Source organism: Balaenoptera acutorostrata, chromosome 16 (assembly GCF_949987535.1).
Source record: "Balaenoptera acutorostrata chromosome 16, mBalAcu1.1, whole genome shotgun sequence".
In the NCBI taxonomy this organism is placed as follows: domain Eukaryota; kingdom Metazoa; phylum Chordata; class Mammalia; order Artiodactyla; family Balaenopteridae; genus Balaenoptera; species Balaenoptera acutorostrata.
This window is the reverse complement of record NC_080079.1, coordinates 56,401,211-56,418,978: the sequence shown is the minus strand read 5'-3', so window position 1 is coordinate 56,418,978 and position 17,768 is coordinate 56,401,211. Positions and strand designations below refer to the sequence as shown.

The window sequence follows — 17,768 nt, the reverse complement described above, 5'->3', positions numbered from 1 at the left end:
ACACTGGGCTGGAGGGGGCTTGGGTAAATCCCCTCCCCACGAGTGCGGCGCAGGGCAGGACCGGCCTGCTGTATCCTCCTCCCGCGACGCAAGGCCCTGTAGCTTCCTTCCCCTCCTCGGGGAGGTTGCTCGCAGCCTGCGGGCCCAGGACAGCCCTCACCTGGGGGCGGGGCCGAGCGCAGACCACGCCCCTAGGGCCCGCCCCGCCCGGGCGCACGCGGCTCCGCCCCGGGGCGCGTTGGGGCGGCGGGAGAGGGGAGTTTTCCGCCCTGGGGCTCCTCCTCCCGACCCTCCCTGACTGCTGAGCAGCTCGCGGGTCCCGAGTGCCCAGCGAGCCCCGAGAGCGGGAGTGGGACATAACTCGAGGCCGGTCCGTGGTGTCGCGCCTGGGACGCCCGCAGAGAGAGCCGCTGCTGCCCGCGTCCCCGTTCGCCCCTCGCGGTCCCCCACCCCGGTGGCCAGTGGCTAGGTGAGTGAGGGTTCCCCGGCCTGCTGGGGGCAAGGGACGGGGCGGTGGCAGGGTTACGCCGCCCCCGCCGGAAGGCCCCGGACTGTTCCTCGCCCCCTCCCGTTCCGGCCCTGCGGCTTCCTGGTTACATGGCGTGGGGGTAAGGGGGCGGGTGTCGGGCTGGTCCCGGACGGGCTGAGTCGGCCTGGCTGCCCAGCTCGGTCAACGGCGGGGAGCCCTCCCTGTGGGGTGGGGGGGTGCACAGGCGGGGCTCCCAGTGGCCAGGGCCACGTGATTGTGCTGCTCCGCCGGAGTCTGGGGCTCAGGGCCTGGGCCGGATTGGGACCGGGTGAACCTGCGACAAGAAGGCGACTGGCTGGTGTGGGGATGGCCGGTGGCCACGGCCCCTCTGACCCCGCTGAGTTCTCGGGAGTGTGTGTACTTTTCTGGGAAGGGCTTATGTTGAGGAGAGCTAGCAGAGGAGGCTGCCTTCAGGAACTTTCCTCCGGAACTGGAAAGACGGAAATTCCTGGGAGCTGCTAGTTGGAGTTGATTTGTAAGGCACTCTATTTGAGAGAATGCGGGATCCATCCCAGGTGCTGTGTTCACCTGTGTGTTTACCTTCTCTGCCTTTCCCCCATTTCAACCTTGAGCTACAGTTTCAGGGAGAGATTCTTGACTTTTACCTCCCGCTGGGCTCTACCCAGTCCCCTGAAGATTTAAAAAGGTAGAAACGCATCTGTTGGCTTAAAGGAGAGCTGTGCAGTTCATCAGCTTGAGACTTTGGGGAGGAGAAGCTAAGCTAGGCAGTTCTAGCCCAAGCTGGGAACAGTTTGCCTGGTATATTTCTGTCCCTGCCCCTCTAATCAGTGACCTTTCTTCGGAGATTGGGTGTTATAGGACAGACCTGGGGTATCTGTGGTAGCCCGCCGCTCTGCCTTCCCTCCCTGCCTTCACTTTGCTCCCTGCTGCTTTGACCTGGGCATGGAGTGGCCCTGTGAGGGGTGAGCCTCTGCCCTGCCCCACGGCAGGAACAAAAGTTTACAGGGCAGTGCCAGGCTGAGTCCAGGAGCTGGACAGTTAGGGCGTGCTATCTTGCTCACCCCCGCTGGCTCTCATTACGCTCCTCCATTCCTTCCTTGTTTCAGTCAGTTGTTGGGGATTCCAGGAGGATTAACAGGGCCCCTTCCCTCAAGGCACTCTCCATGCTACCAGGTGTTCCCTGACAGGAGAGGCCAGGTGAGGTGCCAGGGCTATTTGTTGCCCTGGCATGGGGTGCTCACTCCCTTGGGCTCCTGCATCCTTCCTGAATCTCGCCTCTTACTAGTCTATATGCCTTCATTTCCTCGTCTTTAAAGTGGGTGGTAATAATAATACCTACCTCACAGGGTTATTGTGAGGATTAAATGAGTTAATATACTTAACAACCATACAGCTCAGGCACTGATCTGATCAGGTGGTGACTGGTGCACCATACCCCTGTGTCCCAGGATAGACATAAAGCTTACAGCAGGGCCTGGCGCATGAGTAATCATCTGTAAGAGTCAACAGTAATAACAACAATAGCTATCACTCCCTTCGTGCCCTGAAGGTCCGAGTTGAATTACTCTCCTTCTGACCTGTTCCTCTGTCTTAGCTCCTGCTGTTCTGCCCTCCTTCCCCCAATTCTGCCCGTTATTCACCACCCTCCTGGGAGCCATCCAGGTGCCTGGAGCAGGAAGGGACAAGACATGCTGTGAGCCCATGCAGCCCTCCTCCACTCCTTTGGCATCACTTCTCAATACTCGCTTTGGAGTAATAATTATATGGCCACAAGTCTTCTCTCTGCCCCGTCCTCTGTGTCTGGAGGGTGGGGGGTATTTCTCACTCATCTCTTGGTCTCACAGCATCCAGAAGGGACCTTGCCGAATGTCGGTACGCAGTAGATATTAGTTAAGTGAAAGAGACAGGCCAGGGAAGTAAGGTTTCCCTGTTCTTAAAATATTTGACTTTGGAAGCTGAATTTGGATAGGCCAAAAAAACAACTTGGGAGAGTGAGATGGAAGTGAGTCCAGACTGAGAGGTGGGCCTAGGAACTGGCTGAGAGGCCAAGTGGGAGTCCCCTTGGACTCCTTTATGTCTCCAGGGCAAGGATGGTAGTCAGGGCTCATCCTGGATTGCTGCACCTAAGATCCATTAGTGATGCCTTGGCCACGTGATTTTGGGAGGATGGGTAGTTTGAGGTGGTAAGAGTGAGAATTGAGCCAGAATAGGTGAGTGTGGGTTTTTCTTGGGAATTCACCGGGGGGGGGGGGGGGGGGGGGAGGGGCGGGGAAAGCCTGTGTGGGCCGGAGGTGAATGTAGAAATGAAATCTGTGCCGAGTGCTGGATGTTCAGAGGACCCAGGGTCTTTGTGGAGCTCCCCTTCCTTCCTACTCCTTCCTCTTCTCAGCTGCCGTCTTTCCCCCGCCCCCCACTAAGCCTGAAGCAGCCCCTGATACTTGTCCCATGGGGGCCACTGGAGGAAGATTCTGTGTGTAGGTGTATTTTACAATCACAGCCAAGCAAACAGACTCAGGTTTCTATGAGTTTTTGTCCGCAGCACCCTGTGAGCCCATTGCCTGCAGAACATCAGGAATCTGAGGGCTACCTAAATAGAAAAGCTCTTAGGGGAAGTGAAGAAACCAAAGTTTCCTTGTTGGGAATTTGCATTTTTAAAAGGAGTTGTGAAATGCAGTGGCGCTTTCTAATAACCCTGAAACCATACCATATTAGGCCTACTGACCCTGAGCCCGGTACCCCGTGAAATAAAGGTCTGATGTCACGTGGTGGTTTGTATTTGGGAGAATCCTGACGGTGCAGCATGAACAGTGACTTGAACCACAGCTGACTTTGCTCCTGATGTGAGAAAGTAACAGGTGAGGCCAGTGGAGGGGTGAGGAGACAAGAGTTCCCATCCGTGCTTGGTATCCTGGGACAAGCCACATAGCCCCACAGAGTCCCAGTGTTCTGGGTGGTAAAATGCCTACCTCACATGGTTGTTTGCACAATCTGGTGAGACGATGTTTGCAAAAGGGGTTTGAGATCAGTTAGGGGGTGGTAATGGCAGTGTTGATACCTTGGTTGTGTTCCTGTGAGGAATCTTGAAGTTGGGGGTGGAGTGTGCAGATGGCAGGTAGCTGACTTCTGGTTCTGTGATCTCTGAGTGTCTAGTCTTCCAGGGGCTTGTGCTCCTGAAGGTCCCACTGCCTTAGCAGAAAAAAAGGGGGAGGAATCACTCCTGAAATTGAGAGGGAAGTCAGGAGCCCCCAGCCTCTTACACCTGTAGCGTGGGGAGAGACTGGCTTAGAGGACAGTGTGAGGGACAAGGAGAAACTCAGAGGCTGATAACAGGGAGCCAGAGGGAGTATATGGCAGACTAAGCCTGGGGAGTGGCATCCCTGGGGGAAAAGGGTGTGTATGTTGGGGGCTGGTGATAGCAGACATCAGCTTGCTGTGTCCACCTAAAAGGTCACGGCTATTTTAGGAAGCAGGTGACAAGGGATATTTCTATTGAACTCAGTGTTCGTGAGTATCCACTGTTTGCCCAGCCCTGTGCTGGGGGCACAAAAGCAGAGGCCACCCCTACCCACCCTAGGTTGTCCCCTGCCTGTTCTGTAGTACAGATGTAAAATAATTTATTCAACCTTTCCCCCATTGCTGGGTATGGAGACTGTTGACTTTTTATAGTTTGAAATGGTGTTGGAGTAAACAATCTATAAAATCCTGATTGGAATGTCATTGAATGTTTTATATATAAGGAAGAGTTCACATTTTTATGATATTAAGTTTTCCAAATCAGGGACAGATTACAGGCCTTGTGATGTAGAATGTCTTCATTAGCTATTAAGAATAGGATTCTAATTGGATATGCTGGAGATATATATATATCTCATAAAATATATGTCATATAATTTGGAAATTATTTGTAAATAATTTTTTTTTCCTACTTTTTTTTTTCTGTTTTTTGGTTATTCATTTCAACCTTTATTGTTATTCATTTCTTTTTACTTCTGGCTTATTTTGTTGCTCTACTTTTAACATCTAAATTGATTCATTTATTTTTAGTCTTTTAATTAAAAATGTATATAAATCTCAACGTTTTCCTCTGAGTACAACTCTAGCCAGTGGGCCTTTGTATGAAATGCTCACCTTTCCATTGCTTTCTAGTACTCTGTAGATCAGTTTTTTTTTTTTTAAAATTTTTATTTATTTATTTATTTTTTATTTATTTATGGCTGTGTTGGGTCTTCGTTTCTGTGCGAGCGCTTTCTCTAGTTGTGGCAAGTGGGGACCACTCTTCATCGCGGTGCGCAGGCCTCTCACTATCGCGGCCTCTCTTGTTGCGGAGCACAAGCTCCAGACGTGCAGGCTCAATAGTTGTGGCTCACGGGCCTAGTTGCTCCGTGGCATGTGGGATCTTCCCAGACCAGGGCTCGAACCCATGTCCCCTGCATTAGCAGGCAGATTCTCAACCACTGCACCACCAGGGAAGCCCACGTCCTGAATTTTTGAGTAAGTTTTGTGGGGGATATGGTCATATTTTAATGTTGACTGCTAGTTTTATTGAGTGAATGTGCTCAGCAAAATCTCTTGTTGGACTGTATTAAGATTTTCTTTGTGGCCAGCTACACAATCACTTTGAAAAGGTTTCATGGATGTGTACTCTCTGTGGGATACAGACTTCAGATATATCTGTGATCTTGAGGTTGCCCTGTGCATCCCTGCTTATTGAATCTTTTTTTTGAGTCAAGCTCAACTTATATTTGTCCTGGATTTATGAATTTGGCATGCATGTTTGGTGTATACAAGTTTATCAAGCTTACCTTTGTGGATTGTACCTTTTGTCATTTGTTGCTTATTCAATGCTTTTGACCTTTGGCCTTAAATTCTGTATTAACTCTTTTAGGAGCATATATCTCCAAGAATCTGGGAGAATCCCTTCTTCTTTACAGTCCTAAAATTAGTAACTAAGTACATTTTATAGGACAGTAAGTGAAAGGCTCAGAAATTTGGAGGCAGGCGTCAGTCAGGGAGGGGGTAAGCCGCATCCATTAGTTTCCACTTAGACTCATGCAGAGTAGGTAGTAATCAGGCTGCCCCTGCTTGCTTCTGAGTCAGGATTACTGTGAGCTCCCCCTCCTTGCCTGTCCCAGTGGCCCCCATGATAGCCAGGTTTTAGGAGGGATGGATAAAAGGAGATTTGTCTGCAACGCCCAGAGATGGGCCTGGGTACCACTCCTCTGCCTTTGTGTTTGGTTCCCCCCCATCCCTTAGGTCCAAGGAGGTGGACGGCTGTGACTCGCAATTACATTTCCTTCTTCATCTGAAGCGGCAAGACGGACTTTCTCTGTTCCCCAAGGGATGTGACAAAACAGTACACAAAAATGTCCCAGGGCCAAATGTCAGGTATAAAGACTTGGGCCACAAGTTTTACACTCATTTCTATGCTTGTGTTTTAAGTCACATAAACTATTTCAAGGGACTAGAATGGCCTAAGCCCTGTTGTACCATGGATTCCTAGGGAGTAGTTTTCCAAGTCTTGTGTTTCCAGATGGCTGAGAAATGGTTGGAAAAAACCCTCAGTTTGCAGAGGCAGGATTATTGGAAAGTCCTCAACATGTTTTTAATATTAATATTTCCACTTCTGGTTTTTCTTTGTGTTTAGCTAGTATGTCTTTGCCTTAATTTTTAACTTTTCTTTCTCCTTTAAAAAAAAAAAGTGTTTCTCTTGTAATCAGCATGTGACTGGGGTTGGGGGACATGGCAGAAAGCAGTGATAATAGCAACAAACCGAATTTGGTCATTTCTGTCTTTGGTAGAGAATTCAGACTGTTTGCATACCAGATAGTCTTGATTTTATTTCTTGTGTCTTGTTTTCTGTTTATTATTTACTATACTTGGATGTTGTTTCTTTCCTGATTTCTGCTGTCTGGGTTAAGTTTCTCATCATTCCTCTTCCTTCCTCTTCCCCACCCACTTGCATTAGGATTCAGGTTTGGCCATGATTTAAGAGAGGAGTTTCTCTATCTCCAGAAATTGGAGTCCAGAGTTAATAAGTGTCTGTTCCATGAGGTTGTCCAGGCACGAGGCTCCTTATGAAAAGTTGCTCCCAGCATTCTCCATGGCTTTGGTTTTCAACCTTGAGCATGTTTAAGAATAACTGGGAAGGTTTGTTAAAACACAGATTCCTGGGCCCCACCCCTAAAGGTTCTGATTTAGGGGGTCTGTGGTGAGGCCCGAGAAATTTCCTTTCTGACAGGTACCCAGGTTGTGCTGATGCGGTCAGTCTGGGGACCACACTTGGGCAGTACTGCTCTGGGTGCTTCCCTTACCTGCGAGGCCCAGGACAGCTGACTCCCTGACAGGACCCTGTCTCACTGCCAGGGAGGCTTGGAAACATAGTCCTTATTTGGGGCTGCCATGTGCCAGGCTGCAGGTAGTGTTCTGTTATGGAAGCAAGAGGGGGCAGATGGTTGGGGGGAGGGGCGACCGAAGTTTCTGGAACACCACCCACTGGTGTCCTCAGTCTGAAACTACTCCTGTGCTTGTCGGTTTCACCATTGGCTAAGCCAGCCTTCCTTAGGTTAGGAAGTAGGAATGGTATCTTGTGACAGGGGCAAGCCAGCAGGCAGTGCAGGGGGTGGCAGCCTCCGATCCTGAGGGCTGGTGACTAAACAGGCAAATTGCTGCTGCTACTTTGCTCATGGCTCTGAGGGTCTCGCTGCTTCCAGGCCCTTCCCAATAGTCAGGTCTGGCAGCCATTCGTTCTGCCACTTGGAGTCACCTCCTGATCTTAGAGGCCCCTCGGGGTGCGGGGGCGGGTGTCCCTCCAAGACCCAGCTTTAGGATGGAGAGAGTCTTACTGTGCTTCCTTCTCCCGACTTAACCTTCATCAACTCCAGGTGTGACACATCAGTGTCTATTTCCGGGAGAGCTTGGGGACAGAGGCCATTTGAACCCTGAACTGAGTTGGGCTGTTGGTCAGTGCAGCTCCTGATACCCTGGAGAGATCAAAACAAGTGGCTGCCAACCCCTGCTCTCTGCTCTTGTTAACTCATGGGGGTAAACCTAGGGAGAAGCAACGTCGCAGAGGCTTCCCTGGGCAGAGGATGCTTTCTCTGTGGCTTGATGATATGGGGCTTTATTAGGAGGCAGCAGACTCATTTTCTCATTCTGTCTTTCCCAGGGTAGCCTTTACATTTCCAAGTCCATTCTCCAGCCCAGGAAGGTGGAATGGCGCCTAGAAGAATGAGTGGAGGGGAGCCAGCCTGGGCCGCGATGCATCGGCCGGGAGGTCGAGAGACATGATTTGAGTCTTTGTCCTGTCCCAGCCGATCCTGAGAGCCCAGGCAGGCCTTGCTCTCTAGGCCTCGGCTCCCACCTCAGTAAAATAAAATGGTTGAGTCAAAGAATCTCCTGAAGGCCCCTTCCAGCCCTGATATTGTAGGATTCCTGTGTAATCCAAATGCCAGCGCACTGGGAATTGGCTTTATTTCTTTTTTTAATAATTTTTTATTTATTTAATTTATTTATTATTTTTGGCTACTTTGGATCTTCATTTTTGCGCGTGGGCTTTCTCTAGTTGCAGCGAGCGGGGGCTACTCCTCGTTGCGGTGCGCGGGCTTCCCACTGCGGTGGCTTCTCTTGTTGCAGAGCATGGGCTCTAAGCGCGCAGGCTTCAGTAGTTGTGGCATGCGGGCTCAGTAGTTGTGGCTTGCGGGCTCTAGAGCTCAGGCTCAGTAGTTGTGGCGCATGGGCTTAGTTGCTCCACGGCATGTGGGATCTTCCCGGCCCAGGGCTCAAACCCATGTCCCCTGCATTGGCAGGCGGATTCTTAACCACTGCACCACCAGGGAAGACCTGGCTTTATTTTTAAGAGGTGTCTTTCTGAGCCTGCTTGCTCAAGTTCAACCCCTTGGTCAGGCCTGGACACTGGTCCGTGGCCACTCTCCAGCCCGCTTTGCCCGGAGCTTCTCCAGGCTGGGCCGCCCCAGGTGCCAGCCCTCGGAAGGCAGAGTCTGAGGCACTGTCTGGCTAATGATTGACCTGGGCTCCAGCTATTCCTCATTCATGGGTGTGGGTGAGGAGTTGAATGTTTAACAGCACTTTCTGTGGGCTTTTTGTTCAGTGCCTGGGAAAGGGCGGTCAGGGTTGGTAGAATGCTGCCCTGGGGCTCCCTGGCTTGCTCCTGGGGCCTGATGGCATCTGTGACCCACACCTCAGAGGTGAGGCAGTGCCCCAGCAGAGTCAGGGATGTTCATACGCCCTCTCACATAACTTGAGGTTCTACCTTGTCGTGGGAGGGAGAGAGGGAATGTCTTAGATCAGTCCTTTCTGCCCCCAGAATTCCTGGAGCCTCTGTACCAGAAGCTCTGACCGAAGAGGTCACTGGGACAGGTGCCACCAGGGTGTGAAAGAGATGAATCAGGGTACACTGGTGTCCTGTTGGTGTGTGTCAGGGACCTCGCTGTGCCCTGCCCCATACTGGCCAGTGGAGGAGGAGAGGAGAGGCCTGTCCTATATCCCGGGCACTGACTTTCTCACTGGGAGGCCTAGAAAAAGTAATTCTGGCTCGGCCACTAGTCTGGTGTGTGATCCTTGCTTGTCAAGAATTGTCCCTGAGCCTTAGTTCCCTTTAGGTGATAATACCTCTCTTGCAGGATCATTGCAAAGGTTAATGAGGTGATATATAATGAGGTAATATATGTATTAGTACCTGTCATAGGTACTGGAAAAGGGAGAGTATTATTAGAGCACTAAGAAGACATAGAAAACATTTTAGGCCAAGTGCTGGTAAGTTCCAGAAAGGGAGATCATCGTTGTGGGTGGAGAGATCAGGGTGGGCTTCCTGAAAGAAGCGGGGCTCCATCTGGCTTAAAGGAAAGCCAGAATTGACTTAGGCTTAAGGAAGGCACAAAGGAGACAGGAGGACAGACCAGGTAGAGGGACTGTCTGAGCAGAAGTTCTGAAGATGGAAAGTGCTGAGGTATTGGCCTGACTGAGCTCCAGACATGCGTTTCCTGCATTCTTTCCATCACACGGAGACCTCCAGGGACCTTCCATTTTCTTGCCATGGCACAGCCCAGGGCGGGTTGGCAGGCTTTAGCATCCCACAGTGATCAGCCCCACCTGAGATCTGAAAGAGCATCTTCTCCTCCAGTGTGATCTGCAGATTCTGATGAGGGTTTATTTTCAGCTTCCAGCTGAACAAGACTGGCTGGGGACTTGGTCACCATTAGAAGAGCAGCCCTTGATAAGTGCTATTTGAAGGAGAGGTTTCCTGGGGCTTCTAGGAGCTGGAGTATATACTCTCGCAGGTCTTCTAGGTTTGAAGGGACTGGGTCTTTCCAAAGGCATTTGAACAGGCCCCAGGAATGTAGAGGCCCAGGGACTCCCTGCTGCCTTTAGGTCTTTAGTCTTGTGTGCCACCCCTCTCCCCACCTCTTACCTGGCAGGGCCTTGGATGAACATCTGTTCCTTTCATTACAAATACGGGTACCTTGTAGGGACAGCCCTGGTGGGGACAGTGGGCAGCCCAAACAGGCATGCTGGATGAAGGGGCAGCTGCTGCAGCCCTAGCTGTGTGCCACCACGTGGGAATGTTGGACCCTTGTTGCCAGGTTTCCTGTTTTTCCATTTAAAACAAAATTTAAGTTGGAGAGTCTCTTTTGTGGCCTCACCCCTCCCCTCCCCACAACAAAATAAATGTTTGTGAACTACAAAACCTCCGGGGAGCCCCAGGTCCTGGGCAGCACAGATTGACAACCACGGATCGCAGGCTCACTCGTTTAACAGATGAGGGAGAGATGCCCAGGGGAGCCTTGGGTTTGCCGAGGCCCATCCATCAGAGAGAAGCCGCTTTCCTAGACACCACGCCTCCCACCTCTCCTCCCTCCTCCTCTCTGCTCTCAGAACCCTTTCCTGATTCTCAGCCTTAATCTCCATTCTGCCTGGGAGTGGCTCTTAAACATTTTGTGGGTATTTTCCTGTGATTGCTCTTTTGTGTTTATCTCCCCAGCTAGAGGGAAAGCCTGGTGCAGGTCAGAACTTTGTTTTTTCCTCCTGTGCTCAGGGAAGTCTAGCCCAGCACTGGGTGCCTCTCTGAGCCCAGGGGTGGAACTAGTGTGAAGCTAATGAAACTTAACCTTCAGGTTCAAGCCCCCCCACCCTCCAGTCACTTGCATGTGGCCTTTGCAAGGCTGTGGGAGAGGCCCTGGCAGTGAATTCACAAAGTCATAGTTTTGTAGAATTTGCAAGAAAGTGTTCTGCATCTAGGGTCTTAAAAGGGCCCCTAAAATTATATAGGCTTCAGGCTCAACAAAACCTGAACCTCCCTCTAAAGATGCTGTGAAAACTCAGCAGTTGGCGGGGGTCCTGCCTTTTGGACAGTGGGCCCTTGGCTTGGGAGCAGGAAGTGGGCGGGTCCTGAGCCAGCCCTGGGAGGATCTTGCTGTGTCACCTTGGCCTGTCACTTCCACTCTCTGGTTGTCAGTTTCTCCGCTTGTGAAATCGGAGCCGAGGTGGGGTGGGCGGGAATGAACTGAGTCATCTCTAGGGCAGAATGATCTCTGGTGTCCCAGTTGCTTGGTGTTGGCTGGCTGGGTGTGATTGCCCCACCAACCCGAACATCACACTGCCCACCTTTTCCCTCCCAAGAGCATTTGCATTGCTGGCTGGGTGTGCCTGGCCGGCCATCGGGAACCCACTCACAAGCCCCGGGTCTCACCATGGTGACTTTGTTGACTGATAATAATACAAGCAAGCAAAGCTTTACTGAGTGAGCTCTTATTCCCAGACAGGTAGGAGACGTGAGCACCTGGTCCCTCCCTTCTCGGTGGAATGGTTTTTTCTGTGGTCTTGGTTTATTGCTTCTCTTGCTGACTGAGGTAGACTTGTGCACTGATCTCTTATACAAAGAGAGGCTTTTCAAAGAGGACACCATGGAAAGATCTGGAGGGAAGGAGAGAAGCAGTGGTCACTGTATGTACTTGCTTTCTATTGCTGCTGTAGCAAATTATCCATATTTAGTGGCTTAAAAACACACAGCTTTTTTTTTTTTTTTTAAGTACCATTTTAACCATTTTTCGGTCTGCTGTTTGGTGGCATTGAGTACATTCATATTATTGTGCAGCCGTCACCACCATCCATCTCCAGAACTTTTCATCTTCCCAAATTGAAACTCTGTCCCCATTAAACACTAACCCCCCACTCCACTCTCCGCACCCCCTCCCCACCCCGGCCCCGGGCACCACCATTCTACTTTCTGTCTCTGAATCGGACTACTCCAGGTGCCTCATAGAAGTGGACTCATAGAGTATTTATCTTGTGACTGGCTTATTTCACTCAGCATAATGACCTCAAGATTCATCCATATTCTAGCATGTGTCAGAATTTCCTTCCTTTTTAAGGCCAAATACTCTTCTGTTATGTATATACCGCATTTTGCTTATCCATTCATCTGTTGATGGACATTTGGGTTGTTTCCACATTTTGGCTGCTGTGAATAATAACTTCTGTGAACACTGCTGCACAAATATTTTCGAGTCCTGCTTTCACTTCTTTTGGGTACATATGCAGAAATGGAATTGCTAGGTCGTACGTTTAATTTTTTGAGGAACTGCCCTACTGTTTGCGGCTGCCCCATTTTAGCACATGACTTTACTGTCGTACGGTTTTGTCTCACGGGTCTCCTGGTGTTTGTTGTCAGGGTTATATCTTTTCTGGAAGCTCTAGAGGAGAATCCATTTCCTTCTCTTTTCTAGCTTCTAGAGGCCATCTGCATTGTTTGGCTCCTGGCGCCCTTCGTGCATGGATGGAATCCCTCTCAAGCTTCTTATCTCTTTCTTTTCATCTTTATTTCTCCTCATCCTTTCCTTTCATCCTTAACATAGCAAGGAAAGGACTCATGGGTCCACCTGGATAATCTAGGATACACTCCCCATCTCAAGGTTGGTAACCTTGATCACATCTGCAAAGCCCCTTTGTCATGTAGGGCAACATAGTCACCAGTTCTGGGGGATCAGGGTGCAGACTGTCTGTTGGGAATATTTTTGACAGACCTACAACGAACCTGATGGTGCCTTGATCGTCGACACTTTTTAGTGTCGCTATTCCATCTCCAGCGCTTGGGTTAGAGTTTGCAGGAAATGGAGGGACTTGAGCGCTAAGTCTGGGACAGCCAGGAGGCCTCCAGTACTCTGGGACTTGTGCTTGATTTACATCTGCTAGTCCTGAGGAGCCCCTTCTGATCAGGTGGTGTGATTGCCAGCAGCTTCCCCATGCGGAAGTGGTGAAACTGACAGACACAGACCTGCCTCCCCCAGCCTGAGCTGCACTTAGAAACAAACCACGGTTTCCGTATTTGGGGAAGGGGGTATTTCCTTAGGTCCTGGCCACACCTTGGACTTAGGTGGGGGGATTTTTCTTTCACTGCCACTGTGTCTGTCACAAGAACCTTGGCGACTACAAGGACCGCAGCCTGAGCCCCCGTCATGTCCTGGGCCTGGTTGTCAGCCAGATACTGACACCATACCTGGGTTCACCTGCTTCCTCTGTGGCCGCTTTCCACTCCTCAGAAATCCTGAATCGGGGTTGGCATTTGACTAAGTGTTGGCTCTTCCAGAAGCCTGTTTGGTATGGGCACCTGTCACAGGGGACTGTCCCGATGAGCTGGAGTGACCCAGGTTTGCCAGGGCTGTGCCGTGGAGGAGTTAGTAGAGAGACCGCCTGTGAATCTCCGTGTCTACCTGCAGGTACTTTTCCATGAGAGTGTTCCCTCCTGCCTCGCTCCCTCCTCACTCCTTCTCAGTTCCCACGACCTGGTCTGGAAAGGCAACTGAGAGCAGAGAAAATGGTTTCTATCAGGGCCGGGCCCAGAGTGGACATGCTGACAGTAGGGCTGGAGCTTTGTGCAGGCTGAGGCCCTGCTCCCGGGCAGGTTTCTTTTCCAAAGGCCTTTTCAAAGGTGCTTCCTCCTCCATCCCTCCCACCCCCTTTTTTTCCTGGAGCTTGGACCAAGCCTCCAGGGCACCCAGGCCTGCAGCAGGGATGGAAAGAAAACATTGCCAGTTTCCTGTTGGTGGTTTCTCCTCGGGGAGATTGGAAAATCCACCACAGCCCTTCCCATCCAGGATCTGCTGCTGCACTGGGCTTGGTGTGGGAGAAGGAACCAGCTGACTTTACTGCTCCTGTCCTCTGCCCTTCTTCACACCGTCCTGACCCCCAGCTTTCCACCCTGTCCCCTCCCTGCTCCCACATTTCTCATCCTGTGTATTATCAAATGGCCCAGGGTCCTCTGGGACCCTCTAATCCTGTTTGCTATTTTATGTTGGGGAAACTGATACAGTGAGAGGTTAAATGATATCGTGAGAACATATTTGATGTTAAACTATTACTATCTACGTTTAACAGATGTGGAAAACTGAAGCCCAGAAAGGTTAAATAACCTGCCCAAGACCACACACCTCTTAGGGAGCAGAACTGGGATTTGAACCTGGGCCATCTGGCCTCAGAGTTCATGTTCTTCCCACCACCCTAGACTGCCTTTAGTGAAATACGCGGGATCACGGTGAAACCTGGTGTCCTGCTTCCTAATTCTATTGTATTCCATCAACCAGTGTTTTTAAAGTTTTGGTCTTTGAAATACTAGTGTCTGGGGCCGGTGGGCTCTGTGAGGAAGTACAGCGTAGGGGTAAAAGCCCTGAGCTTTGGAGCCTGACTGCTTGGGTTTGAATCCTGGCTTATCATTTACTAGCTGTAACCTAGGGCAACTTGTATAATCTCTCCATACCTCAGTTTCCTTATCTCTAATACAGAGATCATAATCTTAGTATTTGTCTTATAGAGTTGTTGTAAAGTTCTGTTCCATGTATAGCACTTAACACAGTGCCTAGTACATAATAAGTATTCGATAAATGTCAACTATTATTATTGTTGCTTAGTAAGTTTGGGAAATTGAGGGAAAAAGTTAAGCAGGCACCTTTGTTACAGGACTTCTCAGAGCCTTTATTATGCTATTAAGTATTGGCACTTTTCCAGAAGGGGATGTAATAGGCAGCATTTTCTAAAGTTTTTGGACAACTAATCTCTTTCTCTTTTTTAACTGGGCACCTGGTAAATTCTCAACTCGTAAGATGTAACTTGGTGTCGGGGAACACAGTTCAGGAAGCACTGAGCTCTACATCATGCTGCCTGTTTTTGCTTGGCAAGGCTGAGCTGGAGATGGGAGTCCAGGCTAGACCTGAGCAAGACTTTGAAGGACTGTGTGTGGCAGAGCTTGGGCTGTGCCAGGCTTCTCTCCTCCTGTCCCTGTAGGTATGGGGAGAGGGAGGTGGTGGGAGCCGAGGCACCTGAGGGTTTCTGGAACCTCCTGGCCATGAGGCATGTCCTTGGCTGACCGCAGTTCAAAGCAGTCATTGCACTGTCCTTGGAGGAGGGGTCTTAAAGTAGGTCACCAATGGCAGGACCGGTTGGGACCACCAAACAAGCCAGCCCAGCCCAGGTTGAAATGGTCACAGGTTTTGCAGTATGACCCTCTTAGGGAAAGGCAGGCAGGCTTTGCTCCGGGCAGGCTGAGTGTTCTACCTTGGACCCTCTCCCCATGTGTTTGTGACTTGAGTAAGCGGTGTCCCTGGCATATTTTGGCTCCAAAACCAAGATGGTTAGAAACTAAATAATCTTCAAGTTTCCTTCCAGCATAGGCATTTAGGAAGTCTGTAAATCTAGGATTGGAGTGAAAACCTGAAGAGGTGTCCCCTTCAGGAGTCCAACTAGGAAGAGCCCCAAGAGGTGAAGCCCCCTGTCACACCCGAGGTCTGGGGAGGTGAGGGTCTGGCTCCAGGTCACTGGTCGGGGCCCTTTTCCGTATTAACATTCTTGGAACTGACTACCTTAAATAGTCTTGCTTTGGGCCCCATTTGCGCCCTGCTCTGGGTTGTTGCCTCCCAGCAGTGACCCCGGAGAAATGGGCAGTGTATGGCGGTCAGGAGCTGCTCAGACCGGCTCAGGGCTGGCTAACCCTTCATCTCCCAGCAGCCAGGTACTGGAGGTGGGCCAGGAAGGCATATGGCTGACCGGTTACACCTTAGCCTGCCCAAACCTAGCTTTGCACTGGAGCAAGGAGAGTTTGCAGATAAGCAAATTTCTTTCTTGTTTTTTTAAAAAATTATACATACATGTATACACGAACATACATAAACTGTATATATATACATACATATATGCATTTACATTTGTGTGTATGTGTGTGTGTGTTTTGTCTTGAATTATACTTTGGAAACTGCTCAGTGGTGACCTTTGAGTAGGGGATTAGAGGGGAGAATGAATTTTGTTTCTTTGTGCCTTTCTGTTCCATTTGAATTTCCCTACAATGTGTTTGTATTCCTTTTATTTTTTATTTTTAAATGTGATTTATTTTTTAGAGCAGCTTTAGGTTCACAGCACCACCTCCGCCACTATCATCACCCCACATCAGAGTTACAATTGATGAACCTATATTGACACTGCATTATCACCCAAAGTCCATAGTTTACATTAGGGTTCACTCTTAGTGTGGTACATTCTATGGGTTTTGACTACTGTATCCACCATTTTAGTGTCGTACAGAATAGCTTCACTGTCTTAAAAATCCTTTGTACTCTGCCTATTCATCCCTTCCTCCCCCTAACTCCTGGTAATCACTGATTTTTTAACTTCTCCACAGTTTTACCTCTTCTAGAATGACATATAGTTGGAATCGTGCAGTACATAGCCTTTTCAGACTGGCTTCTTTCACTTAATAATATGCTTTTAAGGTTCCTCCCTGTCTTTTCGTGGCTTGATAGCTTATTTCTTTTACTGCTGAATAATATACCATGGTCTGGATGTACCACAGTTTATTTATCCATTCACCTTTTGAAGGCATTTTGGTTGCTTCCAAGTTTTGGCAATTATGAAGAAAGCGACTATAAATATCCATGTACAGGTTTTTGTGTCCATGTGTGTCTTCAGCTCCTTTGGGTAAATACCAAGGAGTGCTGTTGCTGGATCATATGCTAAGAGTAAGTATGTTTAGTTTGTAAGAAACTGCCAAACTGCCTTCCAAAGTGGCTGTACCATTTTGCATTTCCACCAGCAATGAATGAGTTCCTGTTTCTTCACATCCTCATCAGCATTTGGTGTCGTCAGTGTTTTGGATTTTGGCCATTCTAATAGGTGTGTAGTAGTATTTCATTGTTATTTTAATTTGCAATTCCCTAAGGATGTATGATGTTGAGCATCTTTTCATATGCTTTTTTGCCATCTGTATGTATTCTTTGGCAAAATATCTGTTCAGGTCTTTTGCCATTTTTTAATTGAGTTTTCTTTTTTTTTTTTTTATAATTGAAGTATAGTTGCTTTACAATGTGGTGTTAGTTTCAGGTGTACTTTATTGTTGAGTTTTTAAGAGTTCTTTCTGTATTTTGGATAACAGTCCTTTATCAGATGTGTCTTTTTAAACATTTTCTTCCATTCTGTAGCTTGTCTTCTCTTCCTTTTATTTTTAAAAAGAAATCAGCAAGGATCATCTGAGCTGCATGGTTTAAACTCTACATTTAAATTTTCACATAAAAACAGATTGAGGATTTAATGTTAAAAAACTAGCACAAATAAATACTCTAGTCCCCAGACTGGGAAGGCCAGTGGAGAGGTCATCCCACGAAAGCGTCCACCCTAGTCCAGGCCCTCTTGGTTTGCTGCCGAGCACTGGGGCGGGAGGTCTCACGGCCGTGCAACTTCTGGCTCTGGGAGATGCGTCCAGGTCTCTGCCTCCTCTCAGTGTTAGCCTGCTGTAAGCTGTGTCCCCACCTGGCCCTCTGGGGAGGACAGTGCTATATCCTTGTATGAGGCATGGCCCTGCCACCATCCTTTTTCCTCCATGTCCCTGGAAATCAGGCAGGACACCAGAAGATGTGCATAGTCCATCACCCAGCCCTTATTGCCATCTCCCACTGTTGGGGTGGGGGAACAAGAAGACTCCCCATTATGGGGGGTGTGGCTAGGTCAGGGTAGTGAGGTGCCTCTTGTTCTGGGTGATTTTGCCTCTTCTCCCAACACAACAATTTCTAGATTCCTGTGTTTGGGACTCTGGCTAGGGCCTTTGCGGAGCCCTTGAAATTGAATGGTATTCTTGTGTACACAGTTTTAGGGAACAGGGCATTTTACAGTCCCTGAGAAGCCCCCTATGTACCTGCTGTATGCTTTCAACATTCACCTAGCAAACTGAGGCTTGGTCTCATGGGATTCTGGGATGCCCAGGTTTGGTGTTTATCCTCAGAGCTTA

General features: G+C 49.4%; 1 protein-coding gene across 2 annotated transcripts in view; it reads left to right on the top strand.

Moving 5' to 3' along the window:
• Positions 1-223: 223 nt before the first annotated feature.
• Positions 224-17,768, top strand: part of ANXA11 (annexin A11) — a 39,972-nt gene continuing 22,427 nt past the window's right edge. For both annotated transcript variants that reach the window (XM_007184200.3, XM_057530934.1), the window contains exon 1: positions 224-469. The gene's annotated coding sequence lies outside the window, so the exon portion shown is untranslated. The remainder of the gene's footprint in view (positions 470-17,768) is intronic.